We start from the raw sequence: 27,945 nt of genomic DNA, 5'->3' as shown, positions 1-27,945 counted from the left end.
TTCGGTATTGAGCTCTCGAAGCGTACAGATCGTGGAATAATCGAAAACAAATTTAATTCGTCTAAAATTACATAATGGAATCAGGGCCATACGGCGAAGCCGATGCCCAGTCGGACGACATAGACAGTGTGTATAAAATCGGTATAAGTGTAGCAGGTGATACGAGTAGATTATTAACATCGGAAACGTTAAAAATGCTATTAGCAAAATTAATAAAATGGAAAGTGATTTAACTAAAGTGAATAAAAAAGAAATAAATAGTAAAAGTAAGGCAATTAAAAAAATAAATCATGAAATGTTAAAAAATGCAATAAAACAACAATCAAACAATAAAACAGTTAATGATAGTGAAGGTAATAAAAAAAATAATACACAAAATTGGGCAGAAGAAATGGAAGAAGGCGAAAATAATAATGATCAAAATGTAAGTAAAAATGAAAATAATGATAAAAATCAGGATATGAACTCAAGTATAAAAGGCGATAATTACAAATCAATGAAGTATTCCGAGAATGATATGGGTCCATTTACCATATATGTTGAATCAGTAGATAAAAATACAGTACATCAAATGACAGTAGGCAGAATATTATTTAGCAGTTTACCTCAATATAAAAACGATATTATAGAAATAAAATCCATAGGCATTAACAGAATTAAAATTACGTTTAATACATATGACGCTGCAAATAAAATAATTAATGAGAAATTATTTATGGAAAAGAAATTAAAAGCATATATACCTATTTCTATGTTGATTAGGAAGGGCGTTATATATGACGTCGACACCGATATGACTGAATCAGATATTATGGAAAATATAAAATCAGAAATTCCTGTTTTAGATATTAGAAGAATAAAAAAAAAACAAGACAATGCATTAGTACCAACAAGGGTATGCGTAATAACGTTCAGAGGTCAACGTTTACCTGACCGTGTTTCGATATACGCTGTCAAATGCAGGGTCGAAATTTACAACAAAGTGACACAATGTTTTAAATGCCAAGGAATGGGCCACGTGACTAGCCAGTGTAAAGGTAAAGCGAGGTGCAGCTATTGTGCACAAGAACACAGTTTCAAGGATTGTGTAAATAAAGATAAGAATCCGATTTGTGCGTTATGCAATGGGGAGCATCAAGCTATAGATAAAAAGTGTGAAAAATATTTGTTTCATATGAAAATTAAAAATATAATGAACGAAAATAACATAAGTTTCAGAGAAGCCAGGGCATTTATAAACAATAGAACATATGCCAACGTCATAAATCCGGACATAGAAATCAGAAACAAAGTGAAATTTCCTGAATTGCCCAATACGCAGCAGGAAAAACATGCAGAAATAAATCAACAGCTTGTAACCACGAAGCCTTCAACAACAATATCTAAACAGACATATAGGAATAGCAATTCCATAAACGTAACAAATTATGGTGACAACAACAAAACAATCGAAAATATGTCCAGTACACAGGAGCGAAACAGGTACAAATTTAAATACAATATTAACACAAAACCAAAATCTTCCTCACATATCAATAGTGAGAAAGGTGAAATTCCATTCGATAAATTAATCGAAGAATTAATTATTAACATATCAAAGAAAAAAGATTACACATTAAAAATTCTGAAAGAGTTAATTAAAGATATGGATAGATGACAAAAATAATATATGACAAATAAATGACTGGAAAAATAAAAATACTACAAATTAATTGCAGATCTGTTACAGCTAATAAGGCCAGTATTGAACATTTCCTTTTCACTGAAACATGGTTTAACCGGAATATCAATACTCTTTCAGAGGATATCGAATGTTTCGCAAAGACAGGGAAGATGGATATGGAGGAGCAGCAATCATTGTTAGAAATGACATAAATTGTGAGGAATTTCCTTCAGTCAACAATAATGAGAATATACAAATATGCGCCGCCATAATTAAAACAGATACTCCATTTTGCATTCTCTCAGTATATTGCTCTACTAGAACAGAATTAGATTTTTCAGATATCAAGGACACTATCTCAACAATCAACATGAGCTTTTTAATTACTGGCGATTTTAATTGTCATCATATGGCATGGGGAAGCAAATACAATAGCAGGGAAGGTAATATGTTATATGAAATCATAGAGGACAACGCAATACTAATTCTTAATGACGGACGTCCAACTACAGTAGCAAATAAATACAGGAGTGCTACGAACATAGATCTAACACTGTGCTCAGGAAATTTTATAGATACTATTAAATGGGATGTATGCCAAGAGGTATTGGGATCGGATCATTTGCCTATAACAATAACTTTGGAGATAAAGGTGCCTTTGGTCATAAGAACGCGCCCTACAAAAAAGTGGAATATAAAATTTGCTAACTGGCAGGGATACTCCCGAGATATTATGCAATATATCCAAACAGGACAAATCTCAGACGATATAACAGCGAGATATAAACGTATCATACAGATTACCGAAAAATCTGCAGAGAAAAATATAAAACAATATAAAGAAATTAAGAGACCGATTTTTAAGCCAGCGATATGGTGGGATCAAGATTGCGAAAAAGCCATTTCAGATCGAAGAACAACATATAAAAAGATGCGTCAGCATTGTAATTACGAAAACTTCATACAATACCAAAAAATCAATGCACGCACTAAAAAGTTTTTGAAAAACAAGAAAAAAGAAAGTTGGCTGAATTTCATTAATTCCATCAATCAGGACATGAGTCCCGCAGTAATTTGGAACAAAATTAGACTTTTTAAAAATAAAAATAACATTATAAACACAACACAAAAATTAAAAAAGAATTTGGGCAATTACTATTACAAAATTATGCACCAGACTTTGTTTCGGACAATCGTAAAGAAAATATAGGAGTATATTGTGAAGAAAGCGCACTGACAAGGAATTTCAAATTAGAGGAATTAGAGGATGCATTAAAAAAGAGGAAAAATACGGCTCCTGGATATGACAATATACCGTATACGATGATAAAAAATGGCCTACGGAAATGAAAATTGAATTACTAACTGTATTCAACCAAATCATAGCAAATAATTGGATTCCCGAAGAGTGGAGGAAAATTATAATAGTTCCATGTATGAAGCCACACAGAAGACCCTTGGAAATAGACTCATATCGACCCATTTCCTTAATATCATGCATCGCTAAAACTTTTGAAAGAATTGTAAAAGAGAGAATAGATAGATATATTGAAAATAAAGAAGTTTTAAATAATTCTATGTTTGGTTTCCGGAGAGGGAAAAGTACGTTGGACTTACTGAGCAAATTAACAAATGATATACATATATCCAATTCGTATAATCAATATATGTTGGTAATCTCGATGGACATAGAAAAGGCGTATGACAATGTAGATCACAATATACTGGAGAAAAAATTAAAACATTTAATTTACCACACAAATTAATTAATGTGATAATTAATTTACTATCTTTTAGACAATTATATATTCGAACCGACTCAGGTCTAATTGGCCCTAGAGTTATGAACAAAGGTCTCACTCAGGGTTCAATATTGAGCCCCATCTTGTTTAATATATACATGGCAGATTTTAAAGTAGTAACAGAACCGAATGTTAAAAAATTGCAATATGCAGACGACATTTATCTGTATGTATCTTGTCCAACTATGGATAGATGTATTTCATCGATGAGCAATGCTATCGAGGAGAGCAGAAGATGGTTATTGGACAATAACCTGAATTTATCACAGGATAAGTTTTCTGCAGCTATCTTTACCAGACACAGAAAAGAACATACTAGGAGACAAATAAGGATAGGATGTCAGGAGATACAAATAAAAGAAAATATTAAAGTTCTGGGCATCAATTTGGATAAGAAAATGAATTTTAAAAAGCATGTAGATGATATATTAAGCAAATGTGAAAAAGGATTAAATGTTCTCAGAAAAATAACAAGCATGAAATGGGGGGCTCACCCAGAAACTTGTCTCAATATATATAGAAGCTTAATAAGATCACAAATAGATTATGGTTACTTTATATATGGAGCACTCTCAACGAATATCCAAAAAAGTTGGACAGGATTCAATACTCGGCGATAAGAACATGTTTGGGGGCATTTCGATCAACTCCAACGAATGCATTAATAGCTGAAGCAGGTGAACCTCCACTAAGCATTAGAAAGCAGATCCTATCAAATAGATTCTTAATAAAAAATATAATGGAGCATGTGATGATATACCGAAACAATTAGAAGTATTAGCGAGGCTACATTTTACCAATATATATTGGAGAAATAGACCAATCCCACCCTTGATAAATAGCTTTTATGAGCTGAAACCATACGAAGAGGATGTAATAATGAATAAAAAGTTGCCAATTTATCATCTTACGAATGAATACACATCAACAAAATATTGCATAGTAATGGATATGGATTTAACTCACTTGACACATTTGAATGATACCGCAAAAAATAAAGAATTTCAAAATAATGTGGCTAGAAGATGGCCAGGATATGTACACATTTACACAGACGGATCTAAAGCAGGGTACAGTTGTGGTTGCGCTATATTTGTGCCATATCACAATTTTAGTAAGAGAATTAAGCTACCAAATTATGCGTCTAATTACACAGCAGAAATGGTGGCTATTACTGTGCTGTAAATTATGCGTGGGAGAAAAACATCACGAAAACAATTATATTTAGTGACAGCAAAGCATGTATATCAGCGATAGCGAACCCAAATAGAAGATCAAATAACATGATAATAGAAATTATAAATAAAATGAATGCAATAAATAATGGCATAAATTCTTTAATATTGACGTGGATCAGGGGACATTCAGGTATCACAGGAAATGAGATTGCTGATACTCTTGCAAAAGAAGCTGGTCAAATTGGAGTACAATGTGAAAAAATACCTGCGTTGGAGCTGAAAAATTTAATCAAAGAGCGGAGCATAGATGTGTGGCAAAAAGACTTCTCAACGTCAACAAAAAGCAAGGGTATAATTTATGCCCTGTCAAAAGAAAAGGTATCTCAAACAACCTGGTTCAAAAATGATACAAGCAGTAGGAAATTCGTATCAACAATTACAAGATTAAGGCTGGGGCATACAATGTGCAAGATTCATCTCTGGAGGTTGGGAATAATCCAAGATTATATATGCCAATGTGGTGACGAACCGGAGACAATAGATCATATGTTCTGGGAATGCAGAATGTATGAGAATCCAAGAAGAAATATGTATCAGAAACTGCAAAAAAAAAATATTATATTTCCAGTAAACACACAAGTATTAATATCTAGTAATAATGTAGATTTATATAAAATTGTATATAGTTTTATAGATAATAGTAAAATTACTGTATAAATACTCAATAATGTAAAATTATAACTGGCGTAATGATCGCAAGATCCACAGCCATGTAAAATAAATAAAAAAAAAAAAAAAAATTTTCAATTCTGCAGTGTTCAATAAACATAACTTATTTACAAAATATATTGAATTTTATTTCAAAATGTAGATAACAAAAATGTTTATTCTTGAAAATATAATCAGTTGGGCACTACGATGAGACATAGCAACATAAAATCACACTTTTTTCTTATTCGAATTGAAGCTATACATTATAATACCAAACCTCCCTGATTATTATATAATATTAATTAATATATTTTCATGTTTTTGTTATTTGTGCACAAATTTGATTGACTTTTGGAATGAGAGTCGGACTCGTCTTATACTTGTGTTGAAGTGGTGATATATATTTGTATGAATATGCAATCGTGTGTGTGTGTTAATTTTACCGTTCATTGAATCGTACAAAAAGCCATTAATGTTAATGAAATCGACCAAATTGCTATCGCAAGATCAAAGAACTCTACGATGAATCATTTTCCAACAACAACAACACCATCAGCAACTCAGCAACTGCTCAATATCAGACCGACCTCTTGCCCTATGATTATATATATATATATATATATATATATATATACAATTTGTGCACGTGCAAAGGTGTGTAATTCTCGTTTGAATAGTGATTTATAAAATATTCAGGTAATTGCTCGGTTTACTGACAGATCTGAATTGAGATATTGAGGAATTAGATCGATATATACCTACACACACATACATATACATATACATATACATACATACATACATATATACATACATATATTAGATGACCCGACAGACGTTGTCCTGTACCCACGTCTACAGTTCAAAAGTTCCAATTTTTTTAATATCCTATTCTATACTTTTTAATATCCTATTTGATGTCCTGCCTTTGTGATTCATTTATGGTCTTAGCATAAGCAGTATAAAAAAATCAGAAAAAAATAATATAGTATCTGCAGTAAAAGAACAACATCACACTTGATTTTACCATACAACATAATTGTGCTTCAATAATTTAGTCTATAATTTTCATAATTTCGTACGATATAGTAGTTGCTTTCTTGCAATTATATTTTCTGAAGTACATTTTTCTTACTAATAGTTTAATAAACATTATTGTTCATGTTCAAATCTTAGGTGAATTAATTTATAAAATCTAGTTTATATGTGCAACTATTCAATCTAAGATCAACTTGCTAAATATTCCATATTCGATGCCAAACAAATGAATTTTTCACACATGAAACAAAATTCTATAACATTTTCTTAATAAGTACAAAAATATTTTTTTGTACTGTTGAATAATTTAGTAAAGTAAACCAAATGCGACATGCATAAGTTTAAGAGAATAATTTATATGCAATTTTGGACTTAATGCGTTATTTATTGAATTGAATTATATAATTTGATCTGCCAAGACTGTATCTTATATTATTTTAATTTCTGGTACATCTCAGCTGCTTTTCGGCAATAATAATGTAGTCATTACATTTTTCTTGTATATTATATTCTAATATTATCTGGGCTCATAATTTCAGTTAAATTCAAATTTCAAGTGAATTAGCATTTCCAGCACATGACAGTTTAATGTCAAATAATGATAAGTGGTTTTTTATATTTTTTGCCATTCATTTCTACAATATTACTGTAATTTTATCGTTCATTAAATCTTAAAAATTTCATTTGACGAACTCAAAAAGAATTATCAAAATCCAAATAATCGTTTAGGAGAAGTATCAAATCATACACCCGTACAGAAGAATTTCATATATAAGATAAATACATACATATATATATATATATATATATATATATATACAAAGCAAACAAAGCAATAACAAAGATTTATAAAATAATCTTTAATTCCAAACGACATACAATTTGATGCCATTACCAGCGGATATTGAACTTGGTATTTTAAATCTAAAAATGTGTACACAGCACAAAATTTTGGACTAACATTGATACAATTAACTAGTCAATAATCATGAACCTTTTTTGTAAATAGGAAAAATAATAAAAGTTTTGTTTCACAAAAATGTAGAAAATGAAAGTATATATATATATATATATATATATATATATATATATGTGTGTGTGTGTGTGTGTGTGTGTGTGTGTGTATGGGTATATGTGTAAATTGTGTTCCTATCCCATCTATATTATTTGATTGACTGAAATCCAGCCCTGCATTAAAAGCCCGAGCATGATATACAAATATCTTAGACGGCAACGCAAACCTCCATGAATAATATATGTGGCCCTTGATAGAGTCGAAGCAGGGGCAGGGGCAGAAGTGGGAGCAGGGGCAGGAGCAGGAGCTCATTTCAAACTTTGCCTATCATTCACGAACCTTTCACACAACATACAACATAAAACATACATATATCTTAGATATATATAGACAGAACAAGCATTAAAGCCGATTTCACGAAACTAGTAAAATAATCTTGTACCTTATTACATCGTTCTGTACGGATCAGACACATGGACTCGTCTTTGTAATTTACAAAATATATATTTATATATTTTTATACATCATATTATTCTGTATTACCCCGAGGGCGTCATGAAAATTTACGTTTTCCATCCCCGATACGTAATAATAATGTTTGGTTTCGATCGTAAAGTTAAACTAGTGGGGTGGGTGGCATCGTGCCTTAAGGCAAATTGCTGGAACTTCCCGTACCGTAACGAAATGTTCGAGGAATACTGAATGTTTTCAAATAGATTATTATAAATATTGTAACATTGTCTAATATTTATAAGAATTATATAAACTGAATTGCAGAGTTGAAATTAATTGTTTAAAGTATATTAGAACTATAGTCAGAATTAAAAATAAAACCTGAATTATTTTCGATATACAAAAAATTAAAAAAAAAAAAAAAAAAAAAAAAAAAAATGGGACAAAAATTTTTTTTCCAAAATCAATTATTTTGTCAAGACAAGCAGAAAGTTCTTTGAATCAATTGAATCGGACGCTTAGTTCTAGCAAAAACTGCCATTTTTTGTACATTTAGCTCTGTATCTCCGAAATGGCTGGGCCTACCTTTGCGAAAAACTAATAACCCCTTCTCCCAATCATTACTAATTGAATGTTTTTTAGATCATTCAAATCGGATACTCCGTTCTCTCAAAAATTCGATTTCTATTTTCTGCACTCTTTGCTCCGTATCTCCGAAACGACTGGACCTGCCTTTGCCAAAAACTAATCAGCTCTTTTCCCTATCAATAGGAATCGAATGTTTTTTGAACCATTCAAATCGGTTGATCCGTGCGCCCTAAAACGTGACTGGAAATTTGTATCCACACATACATACACACACACACACACACACACACACACACATCCATTTTTTCTGAGGTATGCCAAAACGTTCAGAAACCTTCAAAACGTCGAGAAATGTAAAAATTTTCAATTCCGATTTTCGGCCCATTACAATAACTTACCCTACGGGAAGTTAATAATGTGTTATTTTTCCCTTCTGCGTGCGTTACAGTTGTTTCCCTTCAAATGGCAAAGGTCAAAGTACCCGAAGGCTGTTGCTCGAAACAAAGGTAATGATAAAGGGATGATAGGGGAGGACGGGGCGAAATGTACGGTAAGAAATTGAGTGAATCATATTAGGGGTTATATTCAATTAGAATAAATGTAAAATCTTTTCTACGCAGAGTTGAGTGGAAGCATTCGACGCGATATTTTTCAGGGTTGTGGTGAAATTTACATTTAGAAGATATAGAATTATAAACTTCCCGAAGGAGAAGTTTATGTTTTCATCAACAAATCTGATTCGTTAATTTTATGTTTTCTCCTGGACGTTTCAAGCCATTCTGAATCTTCTCTACGCAGAGTTGAGTGGAACCATTCGATGCGGTATTTTTCAGGGTTATGGTGAAATTTACATTTAGAAGATATAGAATTATAAACTTCCCGAAGGAGAACAAATCTGATTCGTTAATTTTATGTTTTCTCCTGGACGTCTCAAGCCATTCTGAATCGAATGAGACCAAATTTGAAAAAAACTATGTGTGTGTGTGTGTTTTGCCGTAAATCGACGTTTTCTCAAAAACGGCTGGACCGATTTCAAAAATTTAAAAACCATTCGATGAGGACTATTGTTTTGTGCGACGATCTGCCGAGCCGTTTCTTTGTAATTTAAAAAAAGAGTGTTAAACTTTTTTTCATTCCACTCGGAATACTTTTAATCACGAATACATTAATTTATTTTTTATTGATTGAGTCGATTATTTATACTTATTGGGAAATTCATGTAACTTGTTTCAAGGCAAAATACCAATACTGCTAGTTTAATTATAATTTTTAATATGGAAATCACATTAGTAACAGGTAGAAGTAAATAAATTTACAACATTTGCAGTAGTTTAGCAACGTTTTTAGACTATCTGCAACATTTTCAGCCTATCTAAAACATATTCAGGCTAACACGTTCAAATTATGTAGTTTATCTATTTTTTCATTACTTTTAACGTTTAAAGACTATCTATAACATTTTCAAATTACATAAAGCATTTTAGGCCACCTGCAACATTTTTAGGCTTTTTAAAACTTTTTCAGACTATCTAGAATATTTTCGAAATATTTATAATATATATAAATCGAACGTTTTCAAACGATCTCAAATATTTTCTATCTGGGGTATTTTCTCATCAAAATAAATATTTCATAAAATATTTTCAAAAAATCTAGAACGTTTTAGGCTGCTTAGAATGGTTTTAGGCTATCTAAGTACATAAATTGTTTTTAGATTTTCTACAATATCAGTGTATCTAAAACTTTGGCAGACTATATAGAACTTTATCAGACTATGTAAAATATTTTGAGACTAGCTGCAAACTTTTTAGATGATCTACAACATTTTCTAATTATCTAGAACATGTTAAAAATATCTAGAACGTTTTCAGACTAAAACGGTTTGAGGCCTTCTAAAACTTTTTCGGACTGTTTAGAAAATTTTTAGTGTATCTAGAACGTTTTCATACTATCCACAAAATTTTTAGACGATCTAGCTAATTTTCAAATTATTATTTCATTAGTTTTTAGGGTATCTAAAACCGTAACTGTAACCGTAAAACCTTTTCAGACTGTCTAGAATATTTTCAGCCTAGCTAGAAAGTTTTTAGGTTATCTATAATTTGTTCCTACTAATTAGAACATTGTTAGGATATTTGCAACATTTTCTAACAATTTACAAAATTTTTAGAATCTTTTTAGGCAATCTAGATTTTTTTTCAAAATATATAGAACGTTATGAGGATAAATGGAACGTTTTTAGACTATGTACAATATTTTCGGACTACTTGCAATGGCGATCTATCCAAAACATTTTTCGATTGATGTAAAAAAATTTCATACTATGTAAGGTATTTTCGAATATCTATCTGCAATCTCGGTTATCTGGAATATTTTCAGGATCTATAAAACGTTTTCGGACTATCTAGACTAGAGCATTTTCAGGCTATTTATTAATTCTTCAAATAGATTTCTGATTTAAGAATTCTCAACATAAGCAACAATAATTAAGGCACAAAAATTTAACTAGTGGGGTGCATGGCATCGTGCCTTAAGGCAAATTGCTGGAACTTACCGAAAACTTACTCGTAACGTACCGAAATAATAGAGGAATATTGTCTAATATTTATAAGAATTATATAAACTGAATTGCAAAGTCAAAAATATTTATTTAAAGTATATAATGAGCTTTAAAACTTTAGCCACAATTAAAATTCAAATTTGAATTATTTTCGATATACAAAAAAAAATTGAAATAATTTTTTTTTCCAAAAGCAATTGTTTTGTCAATACAAGCAGAAAGTCTTTTGAATCATTCAAATCGGATGCTTATTTCTCTCAAAAACTGCCATTTTTTGCATATTTAGCTCTGTTTCTTCGAAATGTCTGGGTCTGCCTTTGCCTAAAGCTAATAACCACCTCTCTGAATCATTACTAATTGAATGTTTTTTAGATCATTCAAATCGGATGCTCCTTTCTCTCAAAAACGCGATTTCTATTTTTTGCATTCTTTGCTCTTATATCTCTACCTTTACCCTACGGTAAGTTAATTAATATGATCATCCCATTTTGCTAGAAGATTATTTGTATATTATTGAAAAGTTCTATAACCCTTTAACATTTTTTTCAATTACCCTAATATTTATTCTACCCCCATCAGCAGGTACAACGTGTGCATCATGTAGATAGCATGTTCCAGTTGCAGTTTTATATTTTTTCCGCGGTCGGCGGCGAAAAATGTTCAATGTTTTTTAATTTAATATTCCGCAGGACGGTCGTACGTTCTGCACTCTGCACTCTGCAACCGGTTGCAGAGCGATCGTAAATTATACTCGCTTATGCACTCGCGGTGTTTTATTTAAAAAAAAAAACTGGTGAGCGATTGTAAAATGTGCTGGGAATAAATTTAATTTACTAAAGTATACTTTAGTTTATGGGCATAGTAACTGGTAGGGAATGCAATACCGGTATACCAAATTACCGGTAAACCGCCCGATTTTTCGGCGGTATTTTTACCGGTATTTATTCCAAAAATACCGGTATTTTCGGTATGTTTACATAAGCGCTATTTGATACATAATACCCTAAAATTTAAATTTCTCGGAACAAATTTATCTTTAAATTCCATAATCGCATAAACAGCTATATCTTCAAGTGATTCTATAAGATAAACAAATGTCAAATATTATCTCAACTCGTTATTAAACTGAATATTTATTGCTTTCCAAAGGGCTTCATATCGTGTTACAATAAATGGAATTGGACTGATAGATAATGATGTTTGTTTCATCTTTTGTAAAAATGTAACGGCTTTTTAAGTGATATTTTCGCCAAAATATTTTATATCATACAGATTACCCCTGCGTAATCTTTATTTTTTTCTAACTTTATACATAATAATTATGATAATTACTAAATATTTTTGCTTCTTATTACAATTATAAAATATTATTTTTCGAAAACCTTTCGAAGTTTGAAAATACTATAGAAGCATCACATTGTTTTAAATAACAATACTCAACAATTATAGTAACTTATTATTTATCTCGACAAAGAATCCGATCTTAAATTAGTGTAGATTTTTTTTTTAAATATTGGAGATTATGCTAATTTAACACATCGTATACAGACAATACAGTTTATTATAATAATGTAACATGATCTTTTATGAGTTTTTGGTCTTTCTTGCTCATAAGTTTGTTTTTGGTGAAAAGTACTCAATATACTCGATAGTGATATTGAATTAATTAAATTGCATATACTTTTGTTAAATTATTATTTAAAAAAATAAACTCATTGTTTTATTTTATTGTTTAGTTGTATATAGTTGTAGTTGTATATACATTTTTTTATATTTGTACTAATAACTTTCAATTTTGATTACGTTTGTTTAAGATAATAAAAATACCGGTAATTTACCGGTATTCCGGTTTCAAAATGAAAAATTACTGAAATACCGGTATTGAAATTTTCCATCGGTATTGCATTCCCTAGTAACTGGTACTAGGTCCTTATCCCAACTACTTACTTGAACATTATCCCGTCGCTGTCTTCTGCCTCGGCGCTCCGAAGCCTCCAAGGCACCTGAGAGCGCCCCGAAGTGCCCCCGGTGATAAAGGATGTAATTTGGCGCCTCCTGGCACCGCTCGGAGGCTCCTGGTTTGTTCCGGAGCCTTCGGAGGAATCCGTGTACTCTGCATCGAGTGCATAGGAATGCACTTTTGGGGCTGCTACTATGATCACTGAAAGATATAGAAATATTATATTAATTTATAAAATGATACAGTCAAAGTATGAAGCAGAAACATGAATTTTAAGAAAGTTCGACGAGAACTATCTCGAAAGATTCAGAATTTATCAGCGCTTAAAACTATCACTAAAATAAGAAAAATATATCAAGTTGTTTAATTTATCTTATATGTGTTAGGCGCATAACTCAACAACGCCTGGACCAATTTGGCCAATTCTTTTTTTGAAATGTTTGTTCAAGTCCAAAGACGGTTCTTACGGCGAGAAAAAATCGATTAATTGCCGGGAAAGCCCTAAAAACAGCCGTTTTCTTTTTCACATACAAACGTTATCTAACTAAAACGTAAACTCAATTTGCTATTATATAAAGTTCATATTAAATTACAAGCACTCACTGTATACTCCTTCTAAACGATTATTCGGGTTTTGATAAATCTTTCTGAAGTCTGTTAAGGAAATTTTCTAGGATGTATGTGATTATAAAGTACTGGGATGTATGTGCAATATTGTAGAAATAAATGGAAAAAGTTATAAAAAACGACATGTCATTTTTCGCATTATGCAATATTAGAATATGCATAATAAATTTATGATTATGAATAAGAAAAATAAAATGTAGACACATTATTATTGCCAAAAAGCAGGTGTGCCGAAAATTAAAATAATATAAAAAACAGTTTATGTATGACTTATGATTGAACATTGAAAAAATATGAACAGGATATGAGAAATTAATTCACTTAAAATATGAAGCTAAGTATTAATCAGGGCCGGTCCTACCTTTAATGCGATGTATGCAAAAAATACGAGCGCACGCCTTTGGGGGCGCCAACACAAGATTCGGATATCAAATTTTCAATATAGTGCATCTATTACTAATCTTTGCACAATATTTTTAAAATTCGTAAAAATTTCACTTTATAACAACAAATGGTAAAGTAAAGATGAATACATACATGAAGTACTAGTGTTATGTTATGGTTATGGTTATGATTATGTTATACCGTTTAAAAGACTTCAATTACCAATATAGTGTGGGAATTGAGACTCATCATTTTATTTAAAGCTGTTCTACATTTAACATCGCTCATCTATTATTATAAATGTATATACATTTTGGCGTGAAGAGTAATTTAAAAAACAATAATTAATATTTTTAGGTAAACGGCAAATATTAGTATAACTTATTAAGAAATTGTAGACATGGGTACAGGACAACGTCTGTCGGGTCATCTAGTTAACTAATACGATTGGAATATGGATCGGAAACGTAGATTTTGAAAATGATGATGAACACTAGAAACATTCCAACAATTGTGAATGAGTGTTATTTTTTTCGAAGGAGCTCTACAAGTAGTCGCAGCCCCTTCGTGCCCCCATTCGGCGTTATTTTTATGAAAATCGCCGCCTTGACCCTCATAAAAATAATTCCTTTCAACCATTTCCGTCTCTTCCTTTCGAGTCGAGAGAGCGAGAGTGGATATTTCCACATATTGTATTGTGTTTATTTTTCACCCTTGAAATTGAAATCTTTCTTGAGGAAAAAGGGGTTGCGGAGAAAACCGCAAATAGAAAATAAAAAGATGAAATAGATAGCGTTGTTATAGCAACGTCTATTTTACCGCAGAATTGGTCCCTTAACATTTTGGGCGTTTGCAGGCCAAAGGTTTTTATTTTTCATGTTTAGATTTTAGAATCTATGTCTCTAATACGTGCTTCAGTTGTAGTATTTTTAATTTCCTGTAGGATAAGTTATAGTAATCGCAAAAAATTAGAAAATGAAATTTTTTATATATCTTTACGTTTCAGAGGTTTCTGAATATTTTAGCAAACCTTAGAAAAAAATGGATGTATGTGTGTGCGTGCGGATACAAATTTGCATCGACGATTTCGGGGACACCGATCAACCGATTTGAATAATTCATAAAACATTCGATTCGTATTGATAAGGAGACGTGCTGATTAGTTTTTGGCAAGGCAGGTTTAGCCGTTTCAAAGATACGGTGGAAAAAGTGCCAAAAACGATAACTCAGTTTTTAAGAGTACGGAGAGTCCGATTTTAAATATTCAAAAAATATTTTACTTGTATTGACAAGATGAAGAACTCATTAAATTTTTGGGAAGGCAGGTCCAGCGGTTATGGACTCTCAATAAAAGCAAGTTAAAAAAAGTCATTTGGCGGTCAAAAATGTTTATTAGGCATATGTACATCAAATTATCAGATATTTTATAGAAATTTTAATGATCTGTAAATTTTGTTGGGTTCCGTACCAAGATTTTTAATTACGGTGCGGGTAGTTTCAGCAATTTGCCTTAAGGCACGATGCCATGCACTCCACTAGTTTTTACTTACATAGTAAATATTCATATAGATAAATGCCGTTGTTTTGTCATTATGGCGAAACAATTTTGGATAGCACAAGAAGTCGTATCGAAACCTAAGGAATTATTATTATTATTATAAAGACAAAGAAAACTTCCGTCGTTGTTATTTTAGCTGGACGTTTGGGCCGTGTTTATTTTACTTTTAGGATGGTCTGTATCACTGTGCGTGTTATCGTGTCCCAAAATTCCTTTGACCGTAAGTTATCTTCCAAACAAACATCTAAATCAAAAGGAGATTCCTCCACCGTTCTGTCCGTTCCTTTGTTGTTAGTCAGTTGCTCGGGAAAGTGTCTCTATGTCTATCCCTTTCTTTTCTTCCAAAGAAAGAGCGCAAGAAAGAGAGAGAGATAGAGGACGTCGTGACAATATCTCTTTATTCCATTCTTATAGAGATAGAATCTTCTGCTGCGTAAAGAAAACACAGCAGGAGGTTCAAGTAAAAAGCATGGCGAGAAAAACAATATGGATAAAAATCACGATCGTTAAGTGATAAACTGAAACTAGTGGGATACATGACATCGTGCCTTAAGGCAAATTTCTGAAACTTACCGTACCGTAATTAAAAATCTTGGTACGGAACCCAACCAAGTTTCGTACACATCAATAAAATCTCTATAAAATATCTGATAATTTGATGTGCATATGTCCAATAAACATTTTTGACCGACAAATGACATTTTTTTAACTTGTTTTTATTGAGAGTCCATAACACACACATACATCCATTTCATCTAAGTTATGCCAAAATATTCAGAAACCTTTGAAACGTAAAGATATATAAACATTTTCATTTTTGATTTTTTGCGATTACTATTACTTACCCTTCGGGAAGTTAATAAGGCTACTGTCAAGCAAACTACGAGTCGACATATATATAGAGATGTTTTTTAAAAATTTATTTATTTAAAATCCATACGTTTCGGCTAGCATCTTAGCCTTCATTCAGTGGTAATCAATTTAACTATAAAAACTAAAACTAAATAAATAATATGTAAGAAATTTCATAGAAAAACAATAATAATAACTAGTTGGTTTGGTATTTAGCATGAGGCAAATTACATGAACTTCATGATATGTGTAAATAATCGACTTAATTTAAAAAAAAGTGTAAATAATATACTTCATCAATCCTACTTTAAAAAAAACGATAATAATTTTAGCAAAGTTTGACGAATTTTTAAAATTAAACTACTTGTTGTAAGGCCGTAATATTACAGTAAGTTCTATAAGACCATGATGTATATCGCCAAAAAAAGTTCCATGAAAAAAGGCTTAATTTTTTTTAACAGTTAATTACAAGAAAACGGCTCGGTAGATTTTCACCTAAAATTAATCAGCATCATTCCCAACTAATATCTTTCGAACTGTTTTTGATTTTTTAAAATCGGTTCGGTAGGATGAGCTTAAATGTGGACGAAAAATTCAACACTTTTTTTCAAACTACAAAGAAACGGCTTGGCAGATCGTTGCACAAAACTGACAAACGATAGTCCTCACCGAAATACATCAAATGGCTTTTAAATTTCTAAAATCGGTTCAGGCGTTTTGAGAAAACGTCGATCAAAAGTCTTTTTGACACTTGTCAATTTTGACAAGTGCCAAAAAGACCATACTGATTTTTGCAAACTTTGACGAATTTTTAAAGCTGAACCAGTTGTCGTAGGGCCGTAATATTTTAGTATGATCTAGAAGACTATGGTATCTATCGTCAAAAAAATAATCATAAAATCGTCGATCGCAAGTTGTCGAAACTATGTATATACTGTTCGGAGTTTGAGATAGAAATGTCACATTTTTTCTTAATTAGCATGTGTTCAAATTTTACGGGAAATTGAAAAAGCGATGGGATCTTGTCACTTTTTAAGAAATTTTGACACGCTATTAGGGAACCACGTGTTTGTTTCGTTCAGGGCCGTAATGTTGAAGGGTTTGTTTATGACCCTGTCGTTATGCAATTGCAAAAACAACTCCTTAGCGAATCTTCTTTTAATTATGTTCTCTTCAAAATGTAAAATTTTAGAGTTGAAAAATCTATATTATGGTTTAATTTAATATGATCAGTTAACATCGTTTTATATTCTTTAAGATTTTTTAAGTTATTTTTATGTTGATGAAGGCGTTTGTTCAGATTTTGGCTAGTTTATCCGATATAAAAGTGTTCGCAATTAGAGCAATTAATCTGATATACCAAGTTCCTGAGGCGGTCAGAATTAACCTTAGATTTAATTTGTGTAAAAATTGAACTAAGGGTTGTATCGCAATTACATACCAACAAAATGCTATATATATATATATATATATATATATATATATATATATATATATATACAAAACAATGTTTTTAAACGCAAAGACATCTATATTTGCAAAAAAAGTGAAGTATTCGGAGCACGTAGATGTACATTCCGCAATCAATTCGTCTTGTATATTTATACATAAAAGTATATATATATATATACGTTTATCCTCGTAAACGGAGACAGACAAAAAAGCAGAAATAAAAAAAGAGAAACGCTCCTGAAGAATTACAAGTATCTAAAAAGCTTTAAATAAGAAATAAATACAGAAGCAGTACGAGTTCTACAAGCATTACATTTTTCACGTGACTTGGCAGAAATACTTATATTTATATATATATATATATATATATATATATATATATAGTATTTATCTTTCAATCTAATATCTTATGATGTTATAAAAATAATGAAACTATAAGATTGTATGTCGTATTTCATCTGACAGTGACACGAGTCAGGTAATTCGAAAATAGAAAATGATGCACTTATGGAAAAAGTTATATATATATATATATATATATATATATATATACATATTTATAAATCTAAACAAAAATGCGATTCTGTTACATCTAGATATTAAGATGCCAAATAGCGCACGTATCTTTCATAGTTGTATTAGATGCAACATCGAGTGAAATACCCCATTCAGCATCCAAATAAATAATATAAGCTTTCAAGCATATCAGCGGTAATGATATTATGAAAACCAAACAGTACATAACACATATCAAACAACTGACATATTATAATATGTTCTGAAAAATTCCCTGTTATTGCCTAAATATAGAAATATGTTATTTTCTATTATTCTAAAATTGGTTATCTGTCCCTTTTTACCCCGTAGGGGGCACACCCAATGTCCTATTTTTAATTAAAAGTGATTTTACGAAATACAAATACAAATTTTATTAGCACGTTTTTACAAAGATTTTACCTAAATAGCTTTTATCGCAAATAAAGATTTATTTTGCTCCTATATATAGTACTAGTCTTTTTTTTCAATGTAGATGCTCGTTAGTAGAGTTCTTAATTTATTTTGTGAATTTTATTTAAAACTGCTTATCGAGAAATTTCTTTATTATTCGAGGTCTAGATTAAATTTGCTCATCAATACAATTCTTTTTCCATACTCTAAATTTGTCTAAAACTAGAAAAACTATTATTTATATGAATATAGTTTTAGTTTTAAGGCACCTTTCCAACTTTACCTTAGAAGACAAAAGTCTTAATTATTGATAAACTTTTAAGAAATTAGGCTTTCTCTTTCTTAAGGTTTAATAGTCCTCTTTGTATAAAATTCTTTTGTGCGGATGTATGAATTCAAACTCCTCCCACACGGTTATTCGAATTTTGATAAAAAATATTTGGAGTTTGTCAAGGGAAATAGTAGTAATATTATAGAAATAAATTGAAATCAGTTGGTATTGGTATTTTGCCTTAAGGCAAGTTACAAGAACTTCCCGATATGCATAAACAATCGACATAATCATTAAAAAATAAATTAATTTATGAGTAACTAAAAGTATTCCGAGTGGATTTATTACACATAATTGAAAACACGTTAACTCGGAGTATTTTCTAAAAGCAAATTCTCAAAAATCAACAATTTATATATTTGAACCTGTTTCCGTAGGACTTGGTTCAGTATGTTCATTAAGGCCAAGTACTCTATTGATATACCAAGTAAATCGTCTAATTTTAATTTGAACAAACGTTAAAATAACTTCTCATTTTATCAAACTTTGATGAATTTTTAAAATTAAACTACTTGTCGTAAGGCCGTAATATTTCAGTTAGTTTTATAAGACCATGATATATATCGCCAAAAAAGTTCCATAAAAATCGGCTTGAATTTTTTTTTTCAACTGATAATTACAAAAAAAAACGGCTCGGTAGATTTTCACCTAAAACTAATCAGCACGATTTCCAACTTATAACTTTCGAACAGTTTTTGATTTTTTAAAATCGATTCGGTAGTATGAGTTTAAAGGTGGACGAAAAGTTTAACACTTTTTTCCAAAATTCAAAGAAACGGTTCGGCCGATCGTCGCACAAAAATGACAATTGATAGTCCTCATTGAGACACATCGAATGGTTATTAAATTTCTGAAATCGGTTTAGGCGTTTTTTGAGCAAACGTCGATGAAAGATCTAATTTTGACAAATGCTAAAAAAACGATATTAATTTTTGCAAACTTTACGAATTTTTAAAGCTAAACGAGTTGTCACAGGGACGTAATTTTATTGTGATTTAGAAGACCATGATATGTATATCATCAAAAAAAAAATTTTTTAACACTTTATTACAAGAAAACGACCTGTCCGATTTTTACCAAAAACTAATCAGCAACGTTCCCAAACAATATCTATCGAACGGTTTTTGAATTTTCAAAATCGACTAAGAATTGCGGGCTAAAACGGGGACGAAAATTTTTTTTCTTTTCTGCGATTCACAAAGAAACGGCCGATCGTCGCACAAAACTGACAAACGATAGTCCTCATCGAGATACATCAAATGAATTTTAAATTTTTGAAATCGGTTCAGCCGTTTTTGAGAAGTTTACGGCAAAAAATCTGTCGACGCACACGCACACACACACATACTTTTTCTAAATTTGGTCTCATTCGATTCAGAATGGCTTGAAACGTCGAGAAAACATAAAATTGACGATTCGAATTTTTTGATGAAAACATAAACTTCTCCTTCGGGAAGTTAATAATAAAATAGATTTGCAGTAGGCTTCCTTTATTACCGCGAGCTCCTTTTATCATAAATCCTTCCTCAGACAAAAGAATCTCCTACCATCACCATCACCATCCTCCTCGATTGATCCAGAAACTTTGAAACAATCGCCTTCTGATTTTGAATGACGAGATGGTAGGATTGTGATATTGTATTTTCCACGAGGAATAATCTCGTCATTAGATAATTGTAGATGATCTGCAGGAGTTCAGTTTGGTTGTTGCGAACTTTATCTAATTATTAAATTTAATCTGAAACTTCATATAATAAGCGACAACGTGCAGCAGGAGGATTTAGTAAGGATTATTTTGTTCGGGATTAAACTTTGCTTTGCGGTTTGTTGACAATTGTGAAAGGTAATATGTATGAGACTCATGAGTAGAATTTATTGAGGAGAAAAACTGAATTTTAACCATGGGGATGTTAATTAACCTAGAAAATAAAAATATATCTTTCTTGGTCTTTCGACTTATTGATTACGTTTCAAGTTTTTCAGATTCTTTTTGAATTCTGGATTTTGTGTATAATTGTAAATAATACTACTGAGCTTATACAAAATTCTCAAATTTCTGCGAGGAGAGATAGAAAATGAATTAAGTATTTCTTCTTTCACCTGCTTTTTGAAAAGTTCGATAAATTAAAGTAAATTTAAAGTAAAATTAATAAAAAGTATTTATGTACAGCAGGGCGAGGTACAAAAGTACAATTTAACTTTAAGCAAATATAAACTATGTTATGAAAACCAAACCGATTATATCACAACAAATAACACATTTCAACCGAACAATTATCTGACTATGTTCAGTAAAACTGAAAGCTACTTCGTCATTGTAGAAATGTGCTTTTTTGCTGTCTTTCAAAAATTTGTTATCTAGACCTTTTTACCCTATAGGTGCAGTAACTTGGAACGGCCAGGTGACAAACAGATTTAATGTCTTATTTTGATTTTAAAGGTATTTTACAAAATAATTACATTTTTAACTATTGCTAAAAAACTACCAACGGAAGAAAATACTTTTATTATGGATTTTCAAAGATTGCCGTTTATCTTCCGATATCAAAGTCATGAGAATCAAGGTTATAGCTGGTTTTACATCTTTTTCCCTCTACTCTCAAATATTGTTGTTAAACAATGATTAACTTTACTGGTTTTTGACACATCGGTGGTGGACCTTTTTAACCCTGGACCTTTATATATTACTATCTATTTTTCGATAAATTCTGGGAAATTACAACCGAGAAAATGTTGTTCGACAAAATGTTCCTTTGATCGATACCAAATCTAGGTTTTGGTATCTCATGAATTTAAATAACATAAATAAAAAAATAATATAAACTAGAAAATGTTTTATAAATACCAATGAGTATATAATTATACAAATGAGATCTTTCAGAGCACCGTGTTTGAGAAAAATATGATTTGAAAAAAAAAGTGCATTTTTATATTAACATTTCAAAAAAGTTTATATTTTGAGTTTCAAGTAACACTTGCTATCAGTTTAATAACGTTTTTTTATATAAATAAAACTACTAAGAGAACTACTTACTACAATTTAATCATAATTAAATAATATTCACGTAAAAGATCCTATTAAAAGTAATTGAACATCATCTGTCAAGAACGTTCGGCATTTGACGTATTAGCCACCGTCCATTGTTTTACTTAAATTACGCTTCTACAAAAAAGGTTCAAATTAAAAATGTAAAGTTTCTATGCGATTTTGAAATAATATCTCGCCTTTCCGACAACCTACTGATTAGCACAAATTTTTAGCAAGACTAAGACTGGCCAAATCGGTTTAGCCGTTTTCGAATTTTAGCGGATCATTTTATCGAGAGCTCCATTTTTATATATAAGATATGTCAATTACAAATACGTCTCTGGTACATCAATTTCTTTTAAAATGATCAAAAGCTTTTAAAATGTACATATACCGAACTTCCATATCATAATATAAAATTTCAATATATTATTCCAACAATGTATGTTTTATCGTCGGAAAAATGCAAAATTGCTAAAATTGAAACAAACAAGTGGGAAATTGGAGACGGGAATTGTTAGAATATAAAATGTTGAGAGTGGAAAATATAAAATGGAGCAGAGAATTGAATGAAGAATAAAATAATGACGCCAGTAGATGAAAAGAATTCTGTTGCAATTGTTTGGAGGAAATGTGCATTTCTCGCACATCGATTGCCATCGGGAAAATTATATATAATGCACGTGGAACAGAAGAAATATGAAATACATATATATATATATATATATATATATATATATATATTTCGAGATGTTTTTCTTCAGATAGTGAAATAATATGATAAAAGGTTGTTCTTGGGCATCCATCCAGTAATTAAAAACAGTTTTATTGAAGAAAAATGCTTTTATCATGGAAACATGCGTTTCGGGTCTTGATTTGACCCATCTTCAGTGCTACATTAAAAAGATGAGTCAAATCAAGACCCGAAACGTATGTTTTCATAATCATAACATTTTCCTTAAATAAAACTGTTTTTAATTATTGGATGGATGCCCAAGAACAACTTTATATATATATATATATACATATGTGTGTGTGTGTATATACTAGCTGACCCGGCAAACGCTGTCTAGCCATAAAAGTATTTCTAGTATAAAATGTCTAGTACAAAAATAACGAACTGATTGCAAATGTGGTGCAAGTGAAAAGAGCAGATAACAAAAAGTATGTGAATAGTTTACCCACTGCAAAGCATGCCGCATTTTGGTGATTCAATATTTGCGTTTTTCATTAATTCGTTGATTTTTTACGAATTACGAAGCAAAATCCGATCATTTCTTTTTAACTTCGCGAAGAAGAAGTTTATGTTTACATAAAAAATTCCGATTTGCTAATTTTATGCTTTCTCGACGTTTCAAGCCATTCTGAATCGAATGAGACCAATTTTGGAAAAAGTATGTGTGTATTTTTTGCCGTAAATCGACGTTTTCTCAAAAGCAACTGGATTGATTTCAATAATTTAAATTCGATATATCTCGATGAGGACTAGCGTTTGTCAGTTTTGTGCGACGATCGGTCGTGCCGTTTCTTTGTAAATAGCCTAAAAGTGAAAAAAATTTCGTCCACGTTTTAGCCCGCAATTCTGAATCGATTTTGAAAATTCCAAAACCGTTCGAAAGAAATTGGTTGGGAATCGTGCTGATTAGCTTTTGGTAAAGATCGGCCGGGCCGTTTTCTTGTAATGAAGTGTTAAAAAATTAGACCTTTCATTGACGTTTACTCAAAAACGCCTGAACCGATTTCAGAAGTTTAAAAGCTATTTGATGTATCTCAATGAGGTCTAGCGTTTGTCAGTTTTGTGCAACGATCGGCCGAGCCGTTCTTTTGAAATTTGGAATAAAGTGTTAAACTTTTTGTCCACATTTAAGCTCATACTACCGAATCGATTTAAAAAATCAAAAACTGTTCGAAAGATATTAGTTGGGAATGGTACTGATTAGTTTTAGGTGAAAATCTACCGAGCCGTTTTCTTGTAATTAACTTGTAATAAACTGTAAAAAAAATATAGGCTGATTTTTATGGAACTTTTTTTGCGATATATATGATGATCTTATTGAACTTACTGAAATATTACATTACGGTCTTACGACAAGTAGATTAATTTTAAAAATTCATCAAAGTTTGAGAAAATTAGTATTTTTTTTTATGTAAATTAGACGATTTACTTGGTATAATGATAGAGTACGTGGTCTTATTGAACATAGTAAACCATTAAAGACCTACGGAAACTTGAAAATTTGCTTTAAGAAAGTACTCCGAGTTGACGTGTTTGTTCGTTTTCAATTATGTGTAATAAATCCACTCGGAATACTTTCAATTACTCATAAATTTATTCATTTTTTATTGATTAAGTCGATTATTTACACATATCGGGAAGTACATGTAACTTGCCTCAAGGCAAAATACTCATACCAACTAGTTTTTCTCTTACATAATTCATTCCTTTAAAAGTGGTTCAACACCCTATAACCACCAAATTAGCCGTTAATATAGTTGAAATTTTGTTTATTATTAACAATTAGATATATAAATATATATATATATATATATATATATATATATATATATATATTCACAATTTTTCTATGAATGTTTCTCTTACCCGACTCTATTTTTTCTCTATACGCGGCGTCTCCACCGTATCGGCCTAAGCGAAGTGATTACTTCGCCCGATATTGATTTATCATTAAATGCGCGAAAATTTGCATGTAAATTGCACATTTTTCATCATAACTATATTTATTCTTCTGCTCCGATATTATATTAAGGAATATGAATTCGACTATTCGCAGATCGCTGAATATAAATTAAGTTCTAGATTTGATTTAGAAGAATTAATAAAATCTATGTTGATAATAGATAATTAATAATAAGAAAAATTTAAGATAATAGGAAAAATGAAGTGATTTTTACTTAAGAATATAATCAAATAAATGACAACCGAAAATTTGGAGAAAATTAAAATTGTATTTAAAAATTTGTCTGAACTTATCGAATTGGTAACACTTTTCGAACAAGTATTTTTTAAAAAAAATAGGTCACTGCATTTATAACATTTTCGCCATTTACCACTAATTCCTTAAACCTTTAATTCTATTACAAGTTACAAATAGTAGTTTTACAGTTCCACATTATGATATCTAATAAAATACCTATTCGGAGCGACATTTTGCGCCGATTTTATTATTCATACCAATTTAGTACGAGTCGTAAAATTTTACTCCATTTTAACAGCTCTCGTAAAATCTGCACATGTGCAGGATAATAATCTACAAAGGCAGTAATCGCCCGAGAACTCTACTCCGATTTTATTGAGAAAAATTAAGAAAAAAATTAACGACTCGGAAAATGTTATCGTGAAAATCGTAGAAAATGTATATTTATTTGAACTTAAAAATGTATACAGTGGCATTTTATAATGTTGTGTAAAATCATAGTGTAAAAAGTACATTTTATATAAAAGTAAATATTAATTCGAAACAATCGTATACTAGCAGTGGTTACATTATTAATTTAAAGAAGTTACTCCGAAGTTTAATAAAAAATTGAAACGTTTCTTGCTGAAGAAAATCACTTGCAGAACTTGTTTAGAATTTTTTTAAATATTAAATAAACCTGTTGGTAAAACTATATATATATATATATATATATATATTCCTCTGCATATGTTTCTAAATAATTCCATAAGGTTGGGGCCTCGTGTAACAAAATCAATACAAAGACACTTAGACCGCAAATGCTCTGCCAAAAAAAAAACATCGACTTTTTCGTATAAAAAGAAACTTTGTATGGAAAGCACCATGTGCATGCATTATGATAAAAATATGAAAAATATTCCAGTAATCATGATTAGCCGAAAAAAACTGTGTGGTTTGAGAGAACATATTGAATGATGGTAATAACATGTTTTATGTATTTAATACAATTTTTGATATGTATATAATAAATAGTTGGTATTAGTATTTTGCCTTGAGGCAAGTTACATGAACTTCCCGATATGTGTGAATAATCGACTTAATCAGTAAAAAATAAATTAATTTATGAGTTATTAAAAGTATTCGAAGTGGATTTATTACACTTAATTGGAAACGAACTAAGACGTTAACTCGGATTATTTTCTAAAAGCAAATTTTCCAAAATCAACAATTTTTATAATTGAACCAGTTTCCGTAGGACTTTAATGGTTTAGTTTGTTCTTTAAGACCTCATTAAGGTACTCTATCGTTATACCAAATAAATCGTCCAATTTTAACTTTAACAAACGTCAAAATAACTACTCATTTTCTCAAACTTTGATGAATTTTTAAAATTAAACTACTTGTCGTAAAGCCGTAATATTTCAATAAGTTTGATAAGACCATGATAAATATGGCCAAAAAAAGTTCCATGAAAATTGGCTTAATTTTTTTTCAACAGTTAATTAAAAGAAAACGGCTCGGTAGATTTTCACCGAAAACTAATCAGTTTCATTCCCAACTAATATCTTTCGAACAATTTATGGATTTTTAAAATCGGTTCGGTAGTTTGAGCTTAAATGTGGACGAAAAGTTTAACACTTTTTTTCAAATTGCAAAAAAACGGTTCGGCCGATCGTCGCACAAAACTGAGAAACGATATTCCTCAACGAGATACATAGAATGGCTTTTAAAATTCTGAAATCAGTTTAGGCGTTTTTAAGCAAACGTCGATGAAAGGTCTAATTTTGACAAATGCCAAAAACTAGTTGGTTTGGTATTTAGCCTTGAGGCAAATTACATGAACTTCCCGATATGTGTAAATAATCGACTTGATCAAAAAAATGTGTAAAAATATACTTCATCAATCCTACTTTAAAAAAACGATAATAATTTTAGCAAAGTTTGACGAATTTTAAAATTAAACTACTTGTTGTAAGGCCGTAATATTACAGTAAGTTCTATAACACCATGATGTATATCGCCAAAAAAAGTTCCATGAAAAAGGATTAAATTTTTTTTTTCAACAGTAATTACAAGAAACGGCTCGGTAGATTTTTCACCTAAATTAATCAGTATCATTCCCAAATGATATCTTTCGAACAGTTTTTGATTTTTTCAAAATCGGTTCGGTAGGATGAGCTTAAATGTGGACGAAAATTAACACTTTTTTTCAACAGTTAATTACAAGAAAACGGCTCGGTAGATTTCCATAAAATTAATCAGCATCATTCCCAACTAATATCTTTCGAACAGTTTTTGATTTTTTAAAATCGGTTCGGTAGGATGAGCTTAAATGTGGACGAAAGTTTAACACTTTTTTTCAACAGTTATTACAAGAAAACGGCTCGGTAGATTTCACCTAAAATTATCAGCATCATCCCAACTAATATCTTTCGAACAGTTTTTGATTTTTTAAAATCGGTTCGGTAGGATGAGCTTAAATGTGGACGAAATTTACACTTTTTTTCAACAGTTAATTACAAGAAAACGGCTCGGTAGATTTTCACCTAAAATTATCAGTATCATTCCCAAATGATATCTTTCGAACAGTTTTTTGATTTTTCAAAATCGGTTCGGTAGGATGAGCTTAAATGTGACGAAAATTTAACACTTTTTTTCAACATTTAATACAAGAAAAACGGCTCGGTGATTTTCACCTAAAATTAATCAGTATCATTCCCAAATGATATCTTTCGAACAGTTTTGATTTTTCAAAATCGGTTCGGTAGGATGAGCTTAAATGTGGACGAAAATTTACACTTTTTTTTCAACAGTTAATTCCAAGAAAACGGCTCGGTAGATTTTCACCTAAAATTAATCAGTATCATCCCAAATGATAT

At 30.7% G+C, this 27,945-nt stretch overlaps 1 protein-coding gene and 1 pseudogene across 1 annotated transcript in view; both read left to right on the top strand.

Annotated features, from left to right (window-relative positions):
• Positions 1-27,945, top strand: part of LOC113387933 (E3 ubiquitin-protein ligase Mdm2-like) — a 342,821-nt gene that overhangs the window by 54,305 nt on the left and 260,571 nt on the right. The window lies entirely within an intron of this gene.
• LOC113388526 overlaps positions 4,411-27,945 on the top strand; it is a 24,405-nt pseudogene continuing 870 nt past the window's right edge.

Source organism: Ctenocephalides felis, unplaced genomic scaffold (genome assembly GCF_003426905.1).
Source record: "Ctenocephalides felis isolate EL2017-DRISC unplaced genomic scaffold, ASM342690v1 CF-g0.4_SCAFFOLD_03572, whole genome shotgun sequence".
In the NCBI taxonomy this organism is placed as follows: domain Eukaryota; kingdom Metazoa; phylum Arthropoda; class Insecta; order Siphonaptera; family Pulicidae; genus Ctenocephalides; species Ctenocephalides felis.
The sequence above is the reverse complement of the archived record's forward strand: the minus strand, read 5'-3'. Positions and strand labels throughout refer to the sequence as shown.